This window comes from Acinonyx jubatus, chromosome A1, assembly GCF_027475565.1.
Source record: "Acinonyx jubatus isolate Ajub_Pintada_27869175 chromosome A1, VMU_Ajub_asm_v1.0, whole genome shotgun sequence".
In the NCBI taxonomy this organism is placed as follows: Eukaryota; Metazoa; Chordata; class Mammalia; order Carnivora; family Felidae; genus Acinonyx; species Acinonyx jubatus.
In genome coordinates, this window is record NC_069380.1 from 21702345 (window position 1) to 21728020 (window position 25676).

Consider the following 25676-nt stretch of genomic DNA (forward strand, 5'->3'; position numbering starts at 1 on the left):
AGCATTGGTTATTTTGTAAAAAAAAATTTCCTCCTGTGATCCTTATTTCTTTTGAGATATTACCAGCCTATTCTTTCAGGTAGAAAACAAGGAAACTCATTGTTATCTTGAGTGTTTTCTTAATTACCATTTGACATTTATTCAGTTGCCAAGCCTATTTCCTCTGATACTCACATAGTCCTCTCATTCCCCTGCTGAGTAACCTTCGCTGTCATTTAATTTCATCACCTACTGTTTCTCTTCTCTGCCCTTTTGGTTCTTATACACCACCTAATTCATAATCGTGACATAGAGTTTTGATCACATTATGGTTGCCTTTTGCCCAGAAATTAACAGTTGAACTCATTACCCTACTCTTAAAGCTTCTCCATAATTTGGCTCAAACTTGTTTCTCCATTTTATTACTATCATTCACATAGCATTTGCTTCTGATAAACTAACTTCTTTGTTATTTACATTTTGCACTTCCTAAACCAAATCATACCCATCATTCAAGACTGAGTTCCAGGGCTACCGTCTCTGTGAAACATTCTCTGATTCCTCAAGATATACATATTTTTTTGTTCTTCTGAATTTTTGTGGTATTTCATTGGTCTTTTCCTTTGTGATTCTTTGCCTTACACTGTATTTTTGGTTCATGTCTTATATCCCCAGTTAGAATATAAATTCCTTATTCCAACCTGTATACCCATAGAGCAGATTGCCTTCAGATGGCTGGATGAATGAATCCTGTACATTTTTTTAGTTTATTTATTCATTTAGACAATAAAGCATTATTATAGAGCATCTTCTTGATAATTTACTATTATTTTCAAATTCACACTTCCAGAACATTTGAGCTTGTTGGTAGCTTTTTACTGACATCATTTGGCTAATAGTCCCATTTCCCTTGCCCCCACTTCAAGTCTACCTTTTCGTTAGGGTAATGTGATATGAGGTAGACATTTTTTGTGTTGTTCCTTTAGCTCTGTTGTGGTGGAGCCAATGATAGTGGCTTCTGGAAGTTTTTCTAGTTGATTTGAGGGTTAAGTCTTAGAAAAAAAAATATTCTTTAAACTCATTCCATTTTACTAGTTTTCTAGTTTACTAATTTGTCTCTAGTCATTTACTTATGTGTGCATAATCCTCTGAGATGGAGTATTCCTACTTAAATATATAGAACAAAGCTTAATTCACTTGGGCACAAGGCAAGCAAATGATGAAGCTAGGCTAAAATCCAGGGTTTCTGTATTATCCCTATCCCATGCTTTTCTAAAATGTTGCATCCAGAATTCTTTTGGAGTTATTTTGTTCTGGATGGTATATAAGGCAATTTAAAAAGTCCTTAAACACATAGTTACTGGCTTATTGGCATGTGGGTATGTGTATCTCTGGAGCACCTAGTATAGCCCTTTGTTTAATTGTTTTAATTGTTTAATAAAGGAAGTTGATTACACACTGCTTGTGAATCTTCCAGTGGATCGGCATCATTCCAGAGTAGTGACAGGGCAATAAATGGACTGATATACTTTTAATATGTGCTAGAGTTTGTTTTTTATTTTATGAGTGGAGAAATGTCTAACATTTGGCTCTTAACTGATTGCTAGGCCCATGTGCATATTATTTTACTTGATCCTCACAGCCAGTCCTGGCACTGTATTATCATCTCTGATTTAAAGTTATGTTACTTATATACAGTCAGTTTTCATTCAAATCTAGGTCTGCCTAATACCAGAGACTACAGCCTATGAAACTAGCCGCTTGATATCTGAAGAATATTCAGAACAGCTTATCACATACAGGCCTTCAGAGGCTATATATCTGTGTCTGTTTATTGCTAAATATGTTTAGCTGTACATTATACTATCTTAGCATTAGGGAAGCAAAGCAATCAGTCATTCCTTGAACTGGCATAGGAGATCTTAATGCTGGGGCTGAATATTGCAGCTGCCACTGCAGCTTGGAACCAGCAGGGGGCCAGAGTAGTGCTGGAAAGAGAAAAACCCTGACTTTTCTCAGTTTGAAAGTCTGCTCTGGTGTTTTGGAAATACAGCCAATAGGAGTAAGAATGTCACCTAATTTTTGTTATTCACCTTCCTCCCTCCTGAAACACACACACAAAAAAAGGAGATGGGAAGCAGAATAGAGTAAGAGAAAAACCAGAATAATTAAGCTTTGTTATCTTGTTCAAGTTAGTTATGAGACCTTTTAAAGATTTCCAGATTTGGCCAAGGATTAGCAATTAGTGGACAGCTGGAAATGTGTGTGTGTTTTTTTTTTTTAATTCTTTATTTTTGAAGTATGGTTGACATACAGGGTTATATTAGTTTCAAGTGCACAACAGGAAATGTGTTTTTAATTCTGTCAGTTAAATTTTATTTCTGTGCAACTTGGATACCTCTAAATTATTTCTCCTATAACATTTCTTCTATATTCTGCTTTTATGAAAGCAATTTGAATATCTTTAAGCAACTTCCAAGGCCTCAGTGTTAATAATGTTTGAAATGGAAATTATGAGAAGGAAGAACTAGAGAAATCTATGTTTCTTGGGTAGAACCTATGGTTCTCAAGGTAGAATCTTGGTTCTTGGGTAGAATCTATGGTTCTCAAGACTTTATTGGCTTTTAAGGCTAACGGCTATCAAAAAATAAATTAAATGTTATTTCTGGGTTGCCTAAAGATGTATATAGCTGTGATATTCTGGATTTACACTGTGGTCTTTAGGAATAGAGAAAAACAAACAAAAATGTGAATGAGAAGTAAAGAAAAGAAGTGAGAATAAGAGAGAGGTAAATGCCACTAAAACAGCCAAAGATCTGTAGTTACTCAAATTAGCAAAATTGCAATAATAGGTCTACAATGTTTAGCCTACTCGAACACATATGTATGTATACATACATATATTTTATAATGGTAAATGTAATAGTCATTTCTGCTATACCACTTGTTTTGAAACAGATGTTCCAACATGATTGATTGATATATTAGGGAACAGTGTGAGCATAATACACTTTCCTTGTTTACTTTTGGGTAGTTTCATTTCAGAGAAGCACTATGGGAATGCACAAACCACCTTGCTGAACCAAGCCACATAGAAATACACAAAATGTATACATGCACACACTTCAATTTTTTTAATGTTTATTTTTGAGAGAGATAGAGAGAGAGAGAACACAAGCAGGGGAGAGGCAGACAGAGAGGGAGACACAGAATCCGAAGCAGGCTCCAGGCTCTGAGCTGTCAGCACAGAGCCCAATATGGGGCTCGAACTCACAAACCGTGATACCATGACTTGAGCTGAAGTCAGACACTTAACCAACGGAGTCACCCACGTGCCCCAACATGCACACACTTCAAATACCAACCAGCAATCTCAGTGTAGCACATATTATGAGTCACATCCATGTACATTTGGTATTAAAACTTTCCAACTGATTTCAGATAACCCTATTACCACTATTTCAAAATAACTCACAAACTATAACTCTTTAACACCTACCTTCGTAAGCAAATGCCAGGTCTTTTTCAAAGTAAAGTGCCATATTTATTATTTATGTTTATGTTATTATTATTTATGTACTTTTAAACCATTTAGCATGTAAGACCATGCTGTTTTTATTAGGTTCCTACCTTTTCTTAAAAAAAAAAAATTGTGATGAAGTTTTTGAATATTGAGTTCCAACACCACTGTACCTTGCTATTTGCCTCTTCAGTGTGATCACAGCCCTGAGCTAAATAAGTATGGGCAAAAGCAGGGAGGCAGAAAGTGTGAGAAACATATGAAAGAACCTAGGAGAAGATATGGTTAGAAAATATGAAAGATATGATGAGAAAGAAAAGATGTGTTCAGAACATAGGAGAAGCCTGAGGACCCAAGCATCTCTTTGCCCTTGGGCAAAGCTAACAGTCAACCCCAGAATACAACATGATCTGTTGGGATGCATCCTGGGTGTAAGGGGGCAGGTTTACCCTCATTGGGTTGGAAGAAGCAGTGTAACCTGGGGGCTGGAGTAATGGACAGAGCAGTGAAGCCAGTAGAGACAAAAATCACAGCAGCAAGTTCAGATTCAGCGATTTCTGACTTTGATTAGTAGAAAACACAAAGCCAAAGAGAATCTAAGAGAGTTGTATTGTGAAAGATATTTAAGTCTGAGAAGTAAAGGCTTGTGATTTCCCATCCCCTGGAAACTCCCAGACTACTGAATGTGATTCCGAAACAAGTGGACTGCTTCAGCAGGAAACCTCCCAGTCAGGAGCCATCCACAGTGACCTTCTTAGTGTGATTTTGGGGGATGGCTGGTAGGGGAGATCTCCCAGAGATTAGAGACTAGAATCAGGGGCAAACAATTTGGTAACTATGGAACTCATTTCCTTTCCCAGACAGGGAAGCTTGCTCTTCCTGTCCAACAAAATATCATATATATTATGGATTGATGGATTGATTTTTTATCTCCCTTTTCTCATGTAGGAGTATTTATTGCTAGTGTCTTTTTTTTTTTTTTTTTTTACTTTGCCTTGTTTATTATTAGATGTCTTGGTGTGGGGGTGAGCCATAGGATGATAGACCATAAGGAGCAGCTTCAAACTTGATTGAGCATATAATCAACAGATATTGGAGCTGGAGGCAGTAAACAAGTTTGAGTAAGAGTGAGTGCACTGTTCGTCACGTGTGGAAACCTTGCCTAATGTTAGGCGGGGCCATTGTTGAAAGTATAGATGTAGGAAAAGGGTAGGTGTGGATGCTGGGCAACCAGTTGGAACTTCTTTATGGAATGGTTTTATGTAACACATAAATGTAACTGAGTGAATCCAGCTACATATGCTTTGAAGTTCAATCTTACTGTAGATAATCTCACCCAACATTTCACTTGACTCTTGACTTGAAGTTGCTCTTTCATAGTGAGCCTCATAATTCACCTTTTCCTACCTCACAGGCCTGTCAGTCTCTTGGCACTAATGCTAACACACTCAGCAGCCAAGCTGGTTAATAAGTGGGCCCTGTTCTTATGCATGCGGTTATTAACAATTGGTTACCTGAACTAGCAGGACCAAAATCATTTTTCAGGTTTGATATGGCTATTGAAAGAGAGGATCAGGACCAGAGACTTCTTCTTTTGAGATTGTGGGGGCCAAGGCCTTGTAATCTGTTCTACCAGATAGGGAGAGCCCAACTATGAATGAAGGCCACACAAAAAAAAGCAACGCAAAAAGAGAGAGAAAGAGCTCCGGTGACCTTGTTTAAGCTTTGGCAGAAGTTAGCTTTAATCCAGGGTCTCTCAACCTTGGTACTGTTGACATTTTGGGCTGGATAACTCTTTGTTGGGGGAGAGGATATTCTCTGATTTATTCTCTGATTCTCTGATGTTCAATAGCTTCTCTAGCCTCTCCCCACTAGATGCTTCCCCAGTTGAGAACCACTGCTCTAATCCTAGGCTTGTGGCTACATGATCCTTAATTTCCCTTTTTGCTGAACTTATTTGCATTGGGTCTGTCACTTGCAGTCCAATTGTTTTAGTTAACTTTCTCCTCCAGTTTTTATATGTAAATAAAAATAAATGTACTCATTAAACATAAACAACCCTGAAACCAATAAGGTAAAATTAACAATAATTTAGTTCAATAAATAGCACTAAATTGCCAATAAAACAATCATAAAAATAGGTATTTGTGTGTTTTGTATTTTACATGTTAGAGTCTTGATTTTTTTTTTTTTAACATGACAAATCAGTTTTTGTGTCAATTAGTGTTACTGCTGACAGTATGTTTATTTATTTTTGAGAGAGAGAGAGAGACAGAGCATGATCAGGGGAGGGGCCGAGAGAGAGGGAGACACAGAATCCGAAGCAGGCTCCAGTCTCCGAGCTGTCAGCACAGAGCCCGATGCAAGGCTTGAACCCACAAACCGCGAGATCATGACCTGAGCTGAAGTCAGACACTCAACCAACTGAGCCAGTCAGGCACCCTGACAGTAAACACTTTTTTAACCACCAGTGTGTTATTTTGATGAACTAATCAATTTAATATTGTGCCTTTAAAAATTCTGTAACTAGTTATAAGACTTATGGCTAGTGAAGTAGATATGTATCAAAGATGGAATCTAAGTCTTACAATACTCAATAATGTGAATGTGACTACTAAGGTAGAGGAGGTATTGGAATTCTGCATAGTTACACTACCACATATAGTAATAACTTTTCCCACCATGTTTTTGTATTTGAATTACTGTAGAATCATTGCTTATTTTGTGAACCATGATGTCATTTGACTGTAACTTGATCTATATGTATCATTTGCATTTTTAACTTTTCCTCTCTGCTTTTCTCAATAGCTGATACAACTCCATGGCACTACATTATTTATAGGTTGTTAAAGTCTCTGTCTAATAATAAACAATTAAAATCTCATTCTATGGAACTTTTTTCAATTGTGAATTAACAATGTAAAATAGAAGTTTTGATTTTGTATCAGGTAAACTAATCCAACATTTTGACATTGGAACTCTCTAATATAATGGTAGTTGTATATGCTTAAAAAGTACATTACAAGTTAAATTAGAAGTTAACTTGAGGGACACCTGGGTGGCTCAGTTGGTTAAGCATCTAACTCTTGATTTTAGCTCAGGTCATCATCTCACAGTTCTTGAGATTGAGCCCTGCATCAGGCTCTGCACTGTCAGTGTAGAGCCTGCTTGGGATTCTCTCTCCCCCCCTCTCTCTCCTCCTCCCCAGCTTGCTCTCTCTCTCTCTCTCTCTGTCTCTCTCAATAAGTAAACATAAGAAATTAAAAAGAAGCTAACTGAGAAAAATTGATTTTTTATTTTTTAAAGTTTATTTATTTTGGGGGAGAGAGAGAAAAGAATGAGCAGGGGAGGGGCAGAGAGTGAGGGAGAGAGAGAATCTCAAGTAGGATCCATGTGGAGCCCAACACTGAACTCAAACTCACAAACCACTGTGAGATCATGACCTGAGCTGAAAACAAGTGTTGGACGCTTAACCTATTGAGCCACTCAGGCGCTCCTGCAAAGAATTATTTAAACTTCACTTATTAGTTTTATTGTTAGAAATTTGATAATGTTATTTTGAATCTATGTTAGGTATATTGAAAGATAACCACATCATTATGTTAATGTGTTTTGAACTAAGATTTTTATGTAAGAGAAGACAAATATAAGATTTAAAAAGTAGAGTTGAAACTCTGTAATGTTAGATATAAACTAATGATATTTTTTTAAACGTATTTCCTAACTTTGATCACTGAAGGATCTAGAAGCAGTGACATCCCGGTAGCGACGAGTATGCCTGGTACCCAAACTTCGCTAAAAACACTGGAGCTCCCTGGACAAATGGCTCATTCCAGATCTGTGACAGAGTAAATACAAAGTGAGGCTGGGACATTCTGGTGAACTAGAAAGCAATAAAAATTTGAGGAGTAATGGAATTGTATCAAAAGTATGCAAGAAGTATCTTGAAGTGGCTTCCACTGGACATATTTGGGGAAATTTGCACACTTATTATAAATACCTCTTCTATATCATTGCATATCCCCTAGGGTTCACTGGTCTCAGTTCAGCTCTGTGCAAACTCTAGTGTAGGTGGAACCATACATAGCTCTATTTCCTGCTGTTCTGCAAGCCCCTGGCTTTTTGCAGTGTCCACAGGGAAGACTCACACATATGCACCCTGGAGGTACAGAGGAGTTAAACTCAAGTGTATGGCAGTTAATGCTCTTTTGGGAAAGCCTTTCTTTAATCAATGGAAAATGAAGCCAGTGAATAAATTTTATTCTTTCTCTTTTCTCCTCATACCTTAGCGGTGGTCCTGAAATATGCTTATATGGCTCTTAAGAGGTTCAGTCTGACAAATTAAATAGGTGGCCAGCTTGATAATGCATATTGTCATAATTGGCTCTCCCTCCTTTATTTTATTCCTCTTGTCCCTCACTCCTGCTTATTGTGATTGGATTACTTTTAAAACTAATATTACATAAGGCTTTTTCTTCAGACTCTTCTTTTTTGGGAAACCAAGCTAGAAGGATGGCATCAAAAAAACTAATGCATGTAATTTATTGAAGCACTGAATATATAAAGATTTATGAACGATTTTGAATGATATTCAAAAGAAGAGAAAGACTTACCTCACCAAAAATAATCTTTTATTTGCAACCATTGGAAGTGAAGGTTACCAGCTTTTTACTCTCAGAATTGGTAATTAAAGGAAGAGAATTAAGCCATTATCATTCTTTTTCAATTAGAAATATAGTTGAGGAGAAGCTCTTTCCTACAAAACAGTGCCAGCCAATATAGCAGAAAGAAGAATAGAATTTTTTAAATGACCAGTTTTCAACCCCTGATGAAATGATTGATTTAGGTTAGGATCATCAGTGAAGACAAATTCTTGCAGAAAGTGTTAGTGGAGAACTGTATATTACTGCATGCGTGTTACAAATGATCACTCTATACCTTGTTAGCTAGTTAAAAAGGACAGAAAGTCTTTTCAACAAATAAATTTGCTATTATTACCTTAACTCATAGTAGTACCTTAATTATCACTTAAGATTTTAAAGCCGTATTGTATTTTCCTGGTTTTTTGCATGCCTAGTAATTTTTGACTGGGTGCCAGACATAAATTGTATGCTGTGTGCTACATGTCTAAAAATTCCCTTAAATATTTTGAATCTACTCTAGGATGCAGTTAATTTATTTGGAAAGAATTTTAACCTTTCAGAACTTACCTACTTGTAAGCTCTATAAGGAAGCACCAGAACAACTTTTAATCTAGGGCAAATTTGGTCTCACTGCCAAGGCAGTATCCTTCAGAATATTCAACCCAACTTTCCATATATTATGAGATTTCTTCATTCTGGCTGTTGGGAACAGGAACTATTTCCAGCCCTGTGTGAATACTGGGAATTCTTCAGCCTGATTCTTTCCATTGGTTCATCTCTTGGCCTTGGAGAGTTTTCTCACAGACGTGCTAATCAGTTCTCAGATGAAGATCTGAAGAGAATCCTCTGCAGATCTCTGGGACTGTCTTTGCAACTCTCTCCTCTCTGGTATTCTGCCCTGTGATTTTAGGCACATTGGCCTTCTTGAATTCTCAACCCTTGTCTCTTTAACTCAGGGAGACTGCCATGCTCTGTTTGGGTTCCCCTTCCTGTTCTGCTGCCTGGGGCTATTACCTTGTTTGTTTCCCTTCTCTCAGGGATTACTGGGCTGAGCTGCCTGGTGTCCAGTGTCTAAAAACCATTGGTTTATATATTTTGCCCAGTTTTTAAGTTATGTAAGACAAGAGTAAATTCAGTCCCTGTTACTTCATCATATCCTGAAACAAAAGTCACTGTAATTGTACTTTTTAATTACTCTGTTCAAATAATTTTGAGAAGACTGTACTTTAAGAAAAATTTTTTAAACATTCATTTTTGAGAGAGAGAGAGAGACAGAGTGCAATCAGGAGAGGGACAGAGAGAGAGGGAGACACAGAATCTGAAGCAGGCTCCAGGCTCTGAGCTATCAGCATGGAGCCTGATGCAGGGTTCAAACTCATGAACCACGAGATCATGATCTGAGTCCAAGTCAGACACTTAACCTATTGAGTCACCCAGGCAACCTAGAAGAATGTACTTAAAATTTTTTTCAAGTATTAATAGGATTAGTTAAAGAATATTTGCTTATCTGTTAAAATTTTTTTAAATAACTTACTTTTATCATCTTGTTTTCAGAGAATGAAGTTGTACCATTTTTCCTTTGGAAATTTATTGCCTTTTTTTGTGACTTAATATATGGCCACTTTTTGTGATTTCTTTGTGTGCATTTTAAAAAATGGTGTTTGGTAGGAATCAAATGTAAACACATATGTAATCATATGTAGTCAGTCTTACTATATACTTTAAATACCTTGTCTTTATTTTGTGCCTTAGTATCATAGATTGATATGTCTCTCAGTGCTAAAATGACTTAAAAAAATTTTACCTCGTAGTTATTCTAAGCACCATCCTTACAAATTCTGAATATCTTCAGGTATACCAGAACTTTTTGAGTATAATCTTGGACTCAGGAAGATACAAGGCACTTAATACCCTTTAGTGATAATATCCATTTAACACTTTATTTATTTTTATTTTTTAGAGAGAGAGTGCAAGTGGGGGAGAGAGAGAGAATCTTAAGCAGGTACTGTGCTCAGCATGGAGGCTGACACAGGGCTCGATCCCAAGACCCTAGGATCATGACCTCAACTGAAATTAAGAGTTGGACGCTCAAATGACTGAGCCACGCAGGCACCCCTCCATTTAACATTTTTTAAAAGTAGGGAATAAAACTCTATGTTTTACAAAACTACAAATTAAAGGAATAATTGACAGACTAATTTCTAGTCGTCTTTGGTGCCTATTTCTTAGGTGTTAAGAACCAAATTACACTATAATATATTTAAGTTTAAAAGTCTACTTTAAATGAACCACCTTAAGAAATACATATTTTAGAATACAAATATATGTATATTAGGGTATATTTATTAAACATATGATATATAGATTAAGAAATAAAGCCAAGCTTTATTTGCTTTTTTCTTAAGGGTAATAAACAATTTAATCTATTTACAGATTTAAAAAAATTTTTAGTAATTTTTAAAAAATGTTTATTTATTTATTTTTGGCAGGGGGGAGGGATAGAGAGATGGGGAGAGCAAGAATCCCAAGCATGCTCCACACTCTCAGTGCAGAGACTGCCACAGGGCTTAATCCGAAGTACCGTGAGATCATGACCTGAGCTGAAATCGAGTTGGATGCTTAAGTGACCGAGGCACCCAAGTGTCCCTGTAGATTTTTGCTTTGCACTTTATTTAAGCTCATATTCTTAGGGATGCTTTAGTTCTGCAGAGACTAAGATTAAAATACAGTAGGTCTACTGACTATTGTCAGTTCTGTAATTGAGAGGTCTGTCATCAGAAGAGGAGCCCTAGGGGTACCTGGGTGTCTCAGTCGGTTGAGTGTTCAACCCGACTTCAGCTCAGGTCATGATTTCATGGTTTGTGAGTTTGAGCCCCGTGTGAGGCTCTGAGTTCTCAGCACAACCTGTTTCTGATTCTGTGTCTCCCTCTCTCTCTGCCCCACCCTCCCCCACCAAAATAAATAAACATTAAAAATAAAATAAAAATAAAATAAAAAAATAAGAGGAGCCCGAGAATTTTGATTGGAAATATAAACTGGGAGACAGAACCTGAAAGTCTTTGGGACTGAGGAACTAGAAGAGAAAACTCCAAAGCAGGCCCTGACTGGCATTCTCTCAAGGCCAGCATGTATTCCAAGCTGAGTACATTGCCTCTTTAATTCCAAAGAATCCTACAAATGCTGTCTAAGCCTGTCACCAGCCATTCCGCTCAGTTTTCTACTTAATTCTTCATTCTCAATTTTTGCAGAGAGATCCATAATTTTAAGGTATTTAACCTTATAAATCTACATGTGTAATAATGAAAAGGTGGTATTATAATAGTCTTTAGCCTTATAAATTCTCATTGAAGAGATATTAATCATCCTGAGCAGTGTTTGTGTATGTATATGTGGAGGGATGGGGGCTTCTAAACAAAGTAATTGTATTTGGTTTACACATAAGTAGTATAAGCTGTTCTACTTAATATTTTCAGGGTCTATGTGTTTCTGTGTTCTTTGTAATTTTCCCTTTTGTAACTACAAATGTTGTTTCTAAGTTTCAAAATATGCCATATTTTAAAATACAGTAAACTTCCACAAAATTACACTTAAAATTAAATTATGAGTACTCTAATTCTAAAATCTTCCTTGCTTTTTAAAATCTGAAGATTAAATTCATAATACTTGAGTATTTCCTTGCTACATTTTTATTATGATTAGGAATCAGCATCTTCCCTGAGAAGCTAACATATTAACAGATGAATCTGTTATTATCACTGTCAACACACCTTTGTTAGAAACATTTTTAAACAGCACTGTCAGGCCAGTTTAATCTGTGGACAGAACCCCATACATGAACGACTATAGGACTTTAAAGGGAAAAGATGGGATGAGAAAAATATTTTGTTTATCCCTAGACTGTTTTGGGAGGAGGGAGCAAGATTTAAATTTGCCTCAGCTTTAATTGCTTTACACACATTCTTGTGACGCACAGTTGGGAGGGAGGAAGAAAAAGAGGGAGCTGTTACTGTGTGGTATGTATCTAAAAGAGTGCATTTGAAAGGGAGAGGAGAAAGCAGAAGCAAGCTGGTCTGACCAGAAACAGAACTGCCTGTGACAGATTAAGAGACAAGCGAGGCTTGGAATCTGAGAGCAAGCAAAGAGAGTGGAAATTTACAGCTGCCCTGTGTGAGTGTTCAAGTGATCATTTTCTGCTAACGTTTTCCGGTGGTAACTGTTACTCTTCAAAGAGAGAGAGAGAGAAAGTCAAGACGGGATTGTGGAAACTCTTTTCTCTGCAACCCTTTGGTAATAGGAGGCACCCTCTATTAAATGGAAGATAAAGCTACTTCATGTAAAGTGCTTTGAGCCCAAGAGAGAGCTGTCTTCAGCACCTCACCATGTGTCTACTTTTTGTTGCTTAGACAAGCCTGGACATTTCTGTAACATTTGGTGAGTATCAGCCAGGTTATCTATACTAGTTCATAGAAATGGAATTAATATGGTAAACTTTAGTTTTAGTAAAGGTTTTACAGTTATTGCTTATACATTCATTTTAAATTGTGTTGTTACCTTATTTCTTTGTGCATGATGAACTGCTGTTACTAGGAGAGGTTTAAAAAAACAGCAACTACGAAACAATACTTCTCTGTTGCCTAAGGCACTTGAACCATTACCAACTATTCTGTGTCCATGGAATATCTTATTTTGGAAATGGGTTTTTATTTACAGAGGGTTACCAAAAATAAAATAGTGGCAGTATACTACTTTTCATGTTTCTTTTTCAACTGCATAAAAATTCAGGAGTTACCTCTTTCTGTGTATTGTCACTAAATTTAAAATTATCAATGTGATGTTTGGTATCTTCAATTATTATAAATTACACCCTTCTCTCATAATCCCAGTGGAAGTGTTAATGATACCATTATTTACAAGGACATACAATTTAAATATTGAATGCTTCTGTAGATCCAATAAGTGACATGATTTTTTCCCCAAATTCTGTAATGAATGTAAAAATTAGACAACGTACATATCAAATTTACCATTTGATACAAAATGGATGCACATGGATTTCAAATTAAGGATTAAAACAGTTATTTTCTTATAGCTGATACCAAGCTCTCACATAATATTTTTGTTCTGCTGAAGAACTGTTATAGCCAAATGCATATATGTATACAAGCAATACAGCAGAAAAAAGAAAAATAAACTCATAAAATATGTATTCACATTCCAAGAAAAACTTTAATTGTACAACCTTAACATAGGAGATTGTATACTCATTTTTTATATGTCTTTTTAAAGGCATCAGTGGAAGACACGTAATCATTCTTCTGTGGGAGGAAGGAAATATACATTGTTAGCTGCTAAAGTGAGTCATTGCATAGAGGTGCACCATTCTAGGCGAAGTTTCTAATTTCCTCTCTGCCAGCATCAAAAAATATGTCCTTAGTGATTCAAGTGAGTCCTTTAAGGCAGAACAACTTAGCTGAAATGAAAACTTCAATAGAGTGTCAGTAAACATATCAAAAGGGTTTATACCCTAGACATAATATATAAAGTGGTGCATTTCCTCTATGTGTGCAGAAGCCTGTAGAACAGGTTTTGTTTTGTGGTTTCTTTCTTTCTTTCTTTCTTTCTTTCTTTCTTTCTTTTTTTTTTTTTAATGCCTTTGACCTATGTATAAGAAGAAACTCAGCTGATCTTTGGAAACCTTTTCTGGACCAGTATCTTACACTTAAAGTCAAAAGTAAATAAAATAAAGATAATATCACAAACCAACTTTTCTTCTTTACTGAAGTTCCCATACTCGGTCCTTCTTAGACCAGTGGAAGGTTTGCATACAGCTTCACAATTGTCAGAATAATTTTTTATTTTAAGCTAGTAAGTCACTGGTATTACCTTGGTGGTGGCACCATTTCTTAAGCCCATAGGAATGTAAATATAACAATAAAGATTAAGTCATTCTCAGTTTACAAATATTTTGTACTTCAGAAGTTTATTGTGAATGGGTTGTTGGGAATTTGGGACCCATCTTCCCTGGAAAATAATTCAATAAATGATTGACTTTTATTATAACCTGAGAACATATTACAGTCGCAGTATAGAAAAACCATTGCCACCCTGAAAAATACTAGAAAAGCAAGTCTAGTAATGAAACTAAATGTAAAAACAATTCTATTGAATAAGACATTATTTTTATTTATCTTAGATATTAATGCTTGAAGAAAAGCAAATTTAATGAGATGAATGGGTTTTGGGAAAGATGCTTATAAATAGGATTTCTAGGTACTTTTGAGAGCTTCCATGGTTGATTGCATTCCCTTTATGAGACCTTATCCCATGTTAAGATTAGTGATTTTTGTTTCCCTTGCCATAGGCATATTTCTAGCCATTGCTTTTACCCTTATCACCCATTTCTAGAGTCTAGCTCAGTGGCACATAGGTAGATACCTAATAAATAGTTACTAGATGAGGCCTAAACTTTTTCTTTGGTTCACAGAAATGGAACTGATGAATTTTTCCAAGATACCCAAAAAAGGAAAGGGGTTTAGGGGCACATGGTTTTCATTATGAGAAAGATATGGCCTGATAAGAATCATTGAATTGTGAGACACAAAGCAATATTAGTACAGAATAGGCCTAACTATTCTGAGAAAAAGGGAAGACCTTAGTATAACTTAGTGGCAGCCCTGAATGAGTAGGGATGGTGATGGGGGAGGCAGTTTACAAGCTTGGTATCTCGAGTACATGGGACATTCTAAGGTAAGGTGTCACCTTTATGTATTTGCATAAGTGTACCAGGACTCATGAAGAAATGTGGCCTATTAGGAAAACTCAAATTAGGTCTATCTAAATTAAGTTTAGTGACACTGGTCCTAAGAGTTTCTCTAAAGTGCTGTAGTATGAAATTTAAAAGTTGACAATGTAATAAACACATATAATGAAATAAACAACACGGTGAATGCAGATTGCACTTAGATGACTTTCAGTGGCAGAACAACTTTTCGATTTGATCAAGAAATACTTTCTTTGTTCTATTTCAAAAACTATAAACCTTGTCTTAATAATAATATCTAACCAAAACTTGATGATTGTTATGTATAATATGTATGTGCTTACAGGAAAGACTAAAAAAAAGTCAATTTTGAGTTTCCCTTGATAATTCTGTTGTAAAGAATAACATTTGTGAATTTCAGTGAGATCTGATGCTTTGAATACAGGTACTAGTTTTTGAGAATACGGACCTAGCTTCAGACCTCCTCTATAAGTTGAGATTATGAAATTCTAATATAATATTCTCATTCATTGACAGTCATTAATCAGTAATAAATGTAGAAAATTTTAGCTCTGACAAATGCCTGGATCTGTCAACAGAAACATCGCTATAAACCTAATGAATGAAGTTACTGGTTGTTTTTCCTGGAATAGTAGTCTAGTAGGTTATTATTTGTAATAACAAATACATTAGCTGTTGTGTGTCTTCCTACCTTCATGTACTAATTGTGTTTTTAAAATTATTTCACTGGTTACAGTACACTAGAATTAAGGAACAGTTCTCAAGGACATGGGTTTCTCTTAAAAAAGAGTTTTTATTCTGATGCAAGTCTGACCAAGGCTTCCAGATGAATGAGGATGCATAAGAAACTTCTCACAAGTTTTCCATTTCTGTGTAAATTGTCCACTTTTAGAAAAGTTCTCTCCTAAACTCTGTTAATAAAACTTATAAAAACAAAATCATTCTTAGTCATTTTGAACTGAGAAAAAGAATGATCAAAGTCCTTATTTATACTCTATTGCCTACAGTTTCACTCATTTCTATAGGTTTTCAAGTGAAAAATTTAATTGTAGTGCCTAATTACATTTAACATATGTATTTTAAAATAGAATCATTAAAGAAGCCATTGATTGGAAAACACTTTGACATATATCATATGCTCTATAATGGATTTGGTGTCATAATATGCATAACTAGAATGATATGCTTTGTAATTTATTACCTCTGTGAAGGCACTTCTAAATTATGACTTTGTCAGTGGGGGGAAAGGGGACTGCTTGGATATGACAAATACAGCAGAACCATTGGGAATACTTAAAAATACTTTAAATATACATTAAATCAAATTTACCCATTTAAAGAGAACAGTTCAATGAATATTGACAGATGTATATACTCATGTATATACATTAAAAAAAATGAATCTTACTAGCCCAATTATCTGCCATAGATGCACTTTGATCATATGTCTGTGAGTTCTATTTGCAATACAGATAAAAGAATGCTCATTACTGAACTTTTGTGGTTTTTTTTTTAAATGTGGGGCGAAGTTTGTTTTATTTTTTTTTTTAGTTTAAGAGAAGGTAATTATGCCTTAAGTTTAAATTAGCAAGCTCTAAGAAAGAATTTTGGAAATGTTCCTCTCTCACTCATTGTTGATTGTAAAATAAACATGTGAAAGGAAAGAAGGCTCATTTTTGAGTTGGCTTTCTTTCAGTGAATAATTTAAATTAAATAAAATGATTTAAAAATAGAATTAGTACATGAAGTTAGGAAGATATATAACCACTAAGTTAGAAGTTTGGTTACTTTTTATATTTTTACCTATGGAAATCTTGAGATTTTTCTTGGCTTCAGAGATGAATTTCTCACTTCCTTAAACTTTTACGGGAAACCTTTGAACTATTTTTGAACAGTATAATTGGAGGTTAAACATAAAGGCCTGGAAATGCTCATTAGCCCCTACAGATAGACATTTATTCCCCTTTAAATATTTTAAGGAATAAAAAACAAGGAAATTGAATGTCCCAAATGACCTTTTCTCCTAGCTTCCTCTTCTCATTCCCCTATAAACACTCCTCTCCACTTGTATCACTGAACATGTTCAGATGACTCACTCGAGTGATTGACTCAGGGCCACCTTTAACAACACTCACATGTAAGTTAGGAATATGAAGCATTTTACCATGTATCAGAAAAGGGAATGCTGCCAAAATCTACTACAAAATCTACAGGGCCTGAGTTCCCTGGGAGTAGAGCTGAGTAATTTTTTTGGCTTTCTCTCCAGAATCTGAGCCAAGTTCTACTCTTTATGAAAATTTCATAGCCAAAGTAACAGAAATCATATTTGTTTGACTAATGCTTTGAAAAGACATGGTGACCAGATATTCCACAGTTTGAACTTTAAAACACAGTTAGTTGTTCAGTTATTGAAAAATATCATTTACGAGAAGATGTTTCCATTATAAGAGCATTTGCATGGCCTGTTAAACAAAGTTTGGGAAAAAAACCCAAAATCTGAAGGAAAAAGAAAATTTAGCATACATAAACCGACTACCCAGAAACCATCACCATTAACTTTTGTAAATTATTTTTTCTATGTGTATGTTTTGTGTATTTGTGTTTTGCTTTTAAACAGTTCCATAATATGGAATGCTGTTTTTAACATTTCCATTTTATTTCACATTCTTTGCAAACATTTTCATAGCCATACAATGTATTGCATTTCATCAAATCTAAGAAGCCATTGGTTATAAGTCATATACTTTATATACCATTAAAAAAGAAGGAAAACAACCTACTATTTAGGGTAAAGTTTCCTCAGTTGTAAAAAACACCTCAATTTCAGAGATGTTAAAATGTTTTTAGGGGCGCCTTGGGTGGCGCAGTCGGTTAAGAGTCCGACTTCAGCCAGGTCACGATCTCGCGGTCTGTGAGTTCGAGCCCCGCGTCAGGCTCTGGGCTGATGGCTCGGAGCCTGGAGCCTGTTTCCGATTCTGTGTCTCCCTCTCTCTCTGCCCCTCCCCCGTTCATGCTCTGTCTCTCTCTGTCCCAAAAATAAATAAATAAATAAATAAATAAATAAATAAATAAATAAATAAAAGAAAATGTTTTTAATAATGTCTCAGAGAAAACCCTTAGTTTATCTTGCTAACATAGATTTCCAGAAACAGAAGTAAATCAGAGGTTGTGAACATTTAAGAGTTCTAGATCCATACTGCCAAATTACTGTCCAAGTAATATTCCCATCAGTGTGACCCGAAGGGGAATGGGATTAGGGAGATGTACCAAGGGGGTTGTTTAAGTTATTTTGTATTTTTTAAGCTGGGTGGTAAATATACAGGAACTGGTTACATTGTTTTCTATTTCTTCTTCTATATGCCCCAAATATTTTATCTAAACCAAATTAAATTAAAATATCTAAGGTAAGGGGCATCTGGGTGAATCAGTTGGTTAAGCCTCCAACTCTTGATTTTGGCTCAGTTCATTATCTTATGGTTTGTGAGTTTGAACCCCGCATCGGGCCCTGCATGAAAGTGTGGAACCTGCTTGGGATTCTTTCTCTCTCCCTCTCTATCTCTCTCTGCCGCTCCTGTGTTTTCTCTGTCTCTCAAAATAAATAAAATAAACTCAAAAAAATTATTAAAAAAAATAAATAAGATATCTAAGGGGAAAAGTGCTGTTGAAGCATTTTGATTAGCTTAATGGTGTCACAATCCACTTGTGAGCCAACTGCTGTAGCCAAGGCAGTGGAAGGAATATTTTGGCCACGCCTGGGTCATGTTCTGCCCTTTGGGTAGGGTGGGGTGGGAAGTAGAGCAGACAGGTCTATCACCAGGAGAAACAGGGACCAAATAGCTACCAGAGATTTTCTTTTTCTTTTACTTTTCTGATTCAGTTATTTCTGCTTCTATTGTTGCTATTTCCATCTCTCTCTTCTTGGAGATTTTTGGGGTGGTTTCCTTTTTAACTTGAATTCTTATTTATCTTTATTCCTGTATGAATTAATTATAATTGTAGATTCTTACCCTCCCACATGTCCTACCAACAATAACAAGGCTTCCTTTCAAGAGTTATTTCTGATTTTTAGCATTTATTTTGTTAAACCCTTGTGGGTTTGATTCCGTCTCGTCTCATACGATTTTTAGTAAGCATACACAATCTGTTCACACACAAATATGTTTGCTAGAGATTCAGTTAAGAAGTTATAGACTTTCAGAACTCTGTAGGTTTTTGTCTATGTTCTTATGACATTTAGTTTTGTGGAAGTTCAAAGGCAACTTGACTTTTATCCTTTGTTTTTGTAAAGGTCATTTTATAGGAATGAGCTTTGAGAGCATAAATTTTGTTTCTTTTAAAAGCCACAAGACACTGAATTTGGGGTGTCATCATTAATCTCAACTAGAGAAGTTCTTTAGGGGAATAGAGGTTTTGATTTTTTTTTTTTTTTTTTTTTGGTCTGCTGAAGCTATTACATCTTTCTTGCCTCTGCTTCATTTTTTAGATTTTTTTTGTTCTTGTGGCTTCCTCCACCTCCCCCCATTGTTGTAATACCTGTTTTTGTAGGATAACACTTTATCTTTTCCACATCTCTGTAATATACATATATAGGTGCTCAGTAAGTGTTTTTTTAATGAACAAATGTAGACTGACTAATTTTGTACCTTTCACTTGTCCTCAGTCAATTTTCCATGGGGTCGTTTCTGCTCTGTGCAGGTTTGGATTACTAGACTGTATGTGTGTGTATGGATATGTGTTTTTGATCTTTCATCTTGGCTGGGTTTTAGCTGAAGTCCTTTTTTCTCTCTCTCTCTCTCTTTTTTTTTTTTTTCCGGTTGCGTTTGTTCTGTCTCCTACAGAGAACTGATTTTGGAGGCAACGTTTCCTGCCTAAGCCCATAGGGCATTTCTCCCCTTTCTTGGGCTGCATTTTCTTTTTTTTTTTTTTTAAATAGACCCTACATTATTTGTTGTTTATACTGTTTACTCACTCTTGAAAATGGAAAAGTACAACAGGGCCAGTGTCAGTCCACAGACATTTGTTTGCTGCATGGCCCGCTATCAGCACTACGCTAGAGGGCATGTTGGTATGCGCGGCCTCCATAGTTTTCAGTGCTCAAGAGGCATTCCTCTAGTGTCAGTCTGTTGGACATAATCTGGCATGTTCTCCTGTCCCTGCTTCCTGCTTTGCTGAAATATAATGTATATTCTAACAACTCTGAGGTGGACTTTATGGAAAAATTACTACTACCCCTTTCTCCCCAGAAGGCACCATTTTCAGGACTCTGTCATTCTTTTTGTCTCTACCTGAAGCACTTTGTCTTTAGCCATGATGGATAGATAGTAGGAGTCAAAGACAGAATGGATATGGACCAGTGATGAGCAACCTAGAGCTCACTGTATATAACCGGTCTAATTTCAAAATATGATGCTCTTTCTTTAAGAGCCCTCTCTTACAGTATGGCAGTTCCTCAAAAAGATTAAAAATAGAACTACCGTATGATCCAGCAGTTCCACTTCTGGATATTTATCAGAAGAAAATGAAAATACTAATGTGAGAAGATATATGCACCCCCATGTTCATTGCAGCATTATTTACAATGGCCAAGAAATGGAAACAACCTAAGTGCCAAGCAATAGATGAATGGAAAAAGAAAATGTGCCTCCCTGCCCCTGTCCCTGTCCCTGTCCTTCTCTCTATATATAATTCACACATAAGTATGATTCACCCACAAAAAAGAATGAAATCTTGCCATTGATCAATATGGATGGACACTGAGGACATTGTGCTGGGAAAGTAAGACAGACGAAGAAAGACAAATATTGTATGAGTGTATTTATGTAAGTGGAATCTAAAAACAAAACAAAACAAAAACGAGCTCATAGATGCAGAGAACATATTGGTGGTTGCCAAAGGTGGGGGGGTGGGAGTGGATGAAATGGGTGAGGGACAGTCAAAAAGTACAAAGTTCCAGTTACAAAAAGCAAATAAGTCATGGGGATGCAATAAGTAAAATAAAATAATTAAACTAGTATTAGCAAACAAATACAGTGTATCTGGCCTTTCCCAAGGCATTTGGCAATTTTTTTCGATATCTTCATAAATGAAATGAAAAAATATGAGGGTGATATGACTAACTGAATTCACCGTTAAAGTTTTTGAAAATGAATGCCCTCATTTTATAGATAGAACAAATGACACACAGACAAGGGTGATAATTTCTGAATCATAGTGGATCAGTTACCAACCCAGACCAGATGAAGTTTTGTTTAGCAGGTAGTATTGAGTGCCGGTGGCTCATTTGTTAAATGACCAGTGGGGTAAATGATGTGATGCACATGCAAGTGACCAGCATGGCTGCCCAGAGTAGGAAGGGCAGCCAGGAGTTTGAGGGCGATACAGGAAGGTGTTCAGTCTAGAGGTGGGTGGGGCTGGTTATGATCTGAAGAGAACAGAGCAGTTAGGAGAGTTTCATCTTAATTTGTGGAGGATCAGGGGCTGGGGCTGCTTAGTTTGAGATACAGGTTTTGATTTCCCTCATGACATGGATCCCAGAACTGAAGAATAATGATCCTATGAAATTTAAAAATATTATTAAACTGATTTTATATATAGTGGTTATAGTAAGTAGATATACCTAAAATATGAAAATAACGAATTCAAGAAAGGAATACTGTATTGAGGGGCATTATACTCTGTGTCTTTCTTTCCCTCTGTTATATGATCTCATTGATCCTAAAATGTTTATTTTCTCCATTTAATAGTAAGTTCTAAAGAGCAAAGATTGTATTTTTCTTGTGCATAGCTCTATCCTAAGTACTTAGCAAGATTCTCGTGCTTAGTACTTACTGATTGTTGAATGAATAAGTAAATGAATAAATGAACAAACCAACACGCAAATAAAAAGTTGGGACACAGCAAATCAGGAAATGCTGGGTAACTACCATGTTAACATGGGAGTCCTGAAAACATTTGTAATTTTACCAGAATTCTCATTAGAATTAGCTCAATACAAGGAGAATTGAGCAGAGCAATAAGTAATGAACAAAAATCACGTCATATGATACCATATTCTAATTTGTATTTTGTTTTGATGTCAGGAAGCATTTAGTTGAAATTCCCACAGTCAATTATCTTTACTTTAGTGCAGAAGAACCACATGAGGAAAAAGAACAATTACACAAATGCATTTAGCTAAAAAAACAACAACTTATAATGCTAAGTATTTTATCATTAAATATTTAACGATCAAAGAATAAATGTACATTTTTTAAAAGAAAAAGTGTGTGAGTCAAAGAGCCAGAAATATCTAGGGCACTTAATTAAGACAATATCATATCTCAATTATGTCTCAATTATTATTATGTCTCAGTTATTAAGACAATATCCTATCTCAACTATGTCTTTCTCTTTCATGAAATAATTTATTCATTATGACGTAGAAACTTTTGTAATAATAGCAGCTAAACATTATAGAGTACCTTACTTATACAAGGCCCTATGCAAGGTGCTCTACTTTTTAATCCTCATAATCCTAAGAGGGAGATATTATCATCGCATTTACAGATGAGAACAGAGCCTATAGAGGGATCACATCCTGTGCCCAAGATCACTCAGGTCGGAAGCAACAATTTGCTTGCTCTGCCCAACTCTGTAATGCCTGTTTCAGCACCCACCCTACTTCTACACTACATATGCTTTTAAATTATATGCTACCTTCATTTATTTATGTGTAGGGCTGATTACTAAAGAAAAACCTAGCCTATCTTTATAATTTTATTCTTGAATTTTATTAAAGTGCATGATATAATATTCTTCTGATTCTGTGTTTTTTGCACCTGACACCATCCACTGAGAATCAGTGTGATCCTCACATGCTTTATCTTTGAATCCTGTGTCAACTTTCAGTATCCACTTTAGAGGCTCCCTGGGATCTCTTAACTTGCTTTTCAAACTTATCCTTGCCTTGAGGGTGGGCAAGTTCCCTTCCCACTGACTTTCCCCACACTGAAAAGCTGAGGCACCCGACTGAAAACAGCATCTCTTCTGAAAACAAGAATTGTTTTTTTAGGTCTTCTGTTTTATCATCAAAATCCACACTTACCACTTTGATTTCTACTTCATAACATATACATATCTCACTGGGATTCCTGATCACAAACAACACATACTGAAGAAATTTATTGGAAGGATATAAAGTAGCTCATAGAATGGCAGAAATGCTAGAGAATCAGAATCGGAAATAGGAATCTAGGGGGATTAGGGATTTAGGACCATAACCATGGTTTTGCTATAGGAATAGCTAGTTAGAATGCTGCTATCCACTGATGTGCATGTTTGTGTGTACACGTTTGCAATATCCTGCATTGATTAACTGCATCATTGTTAGTAAGAAAAATATTAGAAAAAATGGAATTAACCCAAATGTCCATCAATAGGGTATTGGTAGAATAAATGATATAGTAATTTAAGAAGAAAATGGGGCACCTGGGTGGCTCAGTTGGTTAAGCATCCGACTGCAGCTCAGGTCAAGGTCTCGTGGTTTGTGAGTTGGAGCCCTGCCTCAGACTCTGTGCTGACAGAATAATATATTGGATAAAAGTTATTGTAATAGAACTAACCATACACTCATAGAATGATATTCAAGATATTTTAAAAAATGGGAAAAAGTTACAAGATAATGTTTAATATTATTATATTTTTGTCTTAAAATATATTTATTTTGGAGGTGCCTGGGTGGATCAGTCAGTTAAGTGTATGACTCTTGATTTCAGCCCAGGTCATGCTCTCACAATCGTGAGATCAACAACTAACAGCATGGAGCCTGCTTGGGGTTCTCTCTCTCCCTCTCTCTCTCCCCTCCCCCACTCACATGAGCATGCCCTCTCTCAAAATAAATAAATATTTAAAATACATATATATATATACGGGGTGCCTGGGTGGCTCAGTTGGTTGAGCATCTGACTTTGGCTCAGGGCATGATCTCGTGATTTGTGAGTTTAAGCCCCAAGTCTGGCTCTGTGCTGACAGCTCAGATCCTGGAACCTGCTTCAGATTCTGGGTCTCCCTCTCTCTGCCCCCTCCTCCACTCATGCTCTGTCTCTCTCCCTCTCTCTCTCAAAAATAAACATTAAAAAATTAAAAAAGTATATATATATATATGTATACACATATATATACACATATATATGTGTGTATACACATATATACACATATATATATGTGTGTACACACACATATATATACACATATATATACACACACACATATATATATATATATATATATATTTAGGGGCACCTGGGTGGCTCAGTCGGTTAAGCAGCTGACTTCGTCTCAGGTCATCGTCTCGCGGTTCACGAGTTCGAGCCCCGTGTCAAGCTCTGTGCTGACAGTTCAGATCCTGGAGCCTGCTTCAGATTCTGTGTTTCCATCTCTCTCTCTGCCCCTCCCCTGCTCACGCTCTGTCTCTCTGTCAAAAATAAATTTAAAAAAACATTAAAAATATATATGTTTATTTCTATATGTATAAAAAATTTCAGGAGGAATATATACCAAAGTTTTTTTCTCTAGGTGGTTAATTAATGGAACACTTTGATTTATTATATCGTATTTCTGAAGTGTTTGAAATGTTTTTGTTAATAACTATAAAGTACATGAATATGCCTCTCCTCACTGAAGCTTTCAATTATAATTTTCTCCCTAATACTTATATTTTTAGTGTACGTAGAGCAATGACAGCCATATTTAGCTTTCTCTGCTCTACGTAAATAGATGTTCTCAAAAACAAGAATTAATACTCCTTTTCCTCACTCTCCTCACCCTCCACTGTGGTAGGCCTCATTTCTTTAGTGAGTATGGCCAACTGAATATGGAAGAGTAAATAAAGAACAGATTCTAAATAGTTTCACATTGCAATTTTGTGATTGTCATGGAGTAGCATTAAATATTGCTTTACCACAGTATGTAGATTCTAATCCCACTTTTGTTTTACATTTTTATTTTATCTATCATTGTTGTCATCACTCTCATCAGTTAAAATAACTAGTTTTAAATATCAGCTTATTCTCTAAAAGTACTCCTTTTCCCATTGGGATTTTTTCCCAATCATTGTATTGTAGAAAAAAATTTTAAACTTTGAGTAAAAACTATTAGGCAAAGTTTTTAAAATATGTCTTAAAATACTTATATGTATTTAAATTTGGTGTAAAACTTGATGAAACTCATTTTAGTTTGATCAGTATTTTAAAAAATTGTTTTAAATGTTTTATTTATTTTTGAGCAAGAGAGCATGAGCTGGGGAGGGGTAGAGAGAGGGGAACAGAGGATCCAAAACAGGCTCTGTGCTGACAGCAGTGAGCTCAGTGCAGGGCTTGAACTCATGGACCTTGAGATCATGACCTGAGCTGACGTCAGACTCTCAAGCAACAGAGCCATCCAGGCACCCCTAGTTTGATCAATATTAATATTTCAAATTATTGAATTAAGATTATTATAAACTTATAAGACATTTTGGTATAATAATTTAATCATGTTAAGAGTTAAAATAATTGCAAACTGGTGGAACCACTCTGGAAACAGTATGGAGTTTCCTTACAAAGTTGGAAACTTGCAGCCCAACATTTATAGCAGCATTATCTACAATAGCCAAATTATGGAAACAGCCCAGGTGTCCATTGACTGATGAATGGATAAAGAAGATGTGGTTTATATATACACAGTGGGATATTACTCAGCCATAAAAAAGAATGAAATCTTGCCATCTGTAACAATA

General features: G+C 35.8%; 1 protein-coding gene across 8 annotated transcripts in view; it reads left to right on the plus strand.

Annotated features, from left to right (window-relative positions):
• The window catches only part of CAB39L (calcium binding protein 39 like), a 127627-nt gene that overhangs the window by 22342 nt on the left and 79609 nt on the right, over positions 1-25676 (plus strand). Inside the window, exon 4 of one of the 8 annotated variants that reach the window (XM_027064801.2) lies at positions 12374-12573. The exons of 6 other annotated variants lie outside the window; for them this stretch is intronic. The gene's annotated coding sequence lies outside the window, so the exon portion shown is untranslated. Of the gene's footprint in view, positions 1-12184; positions 12574-25676 lie in introns of those variants that run through there. One more of the 8 variants, XM_053215179.1, reaches the window with a different exon arrangement.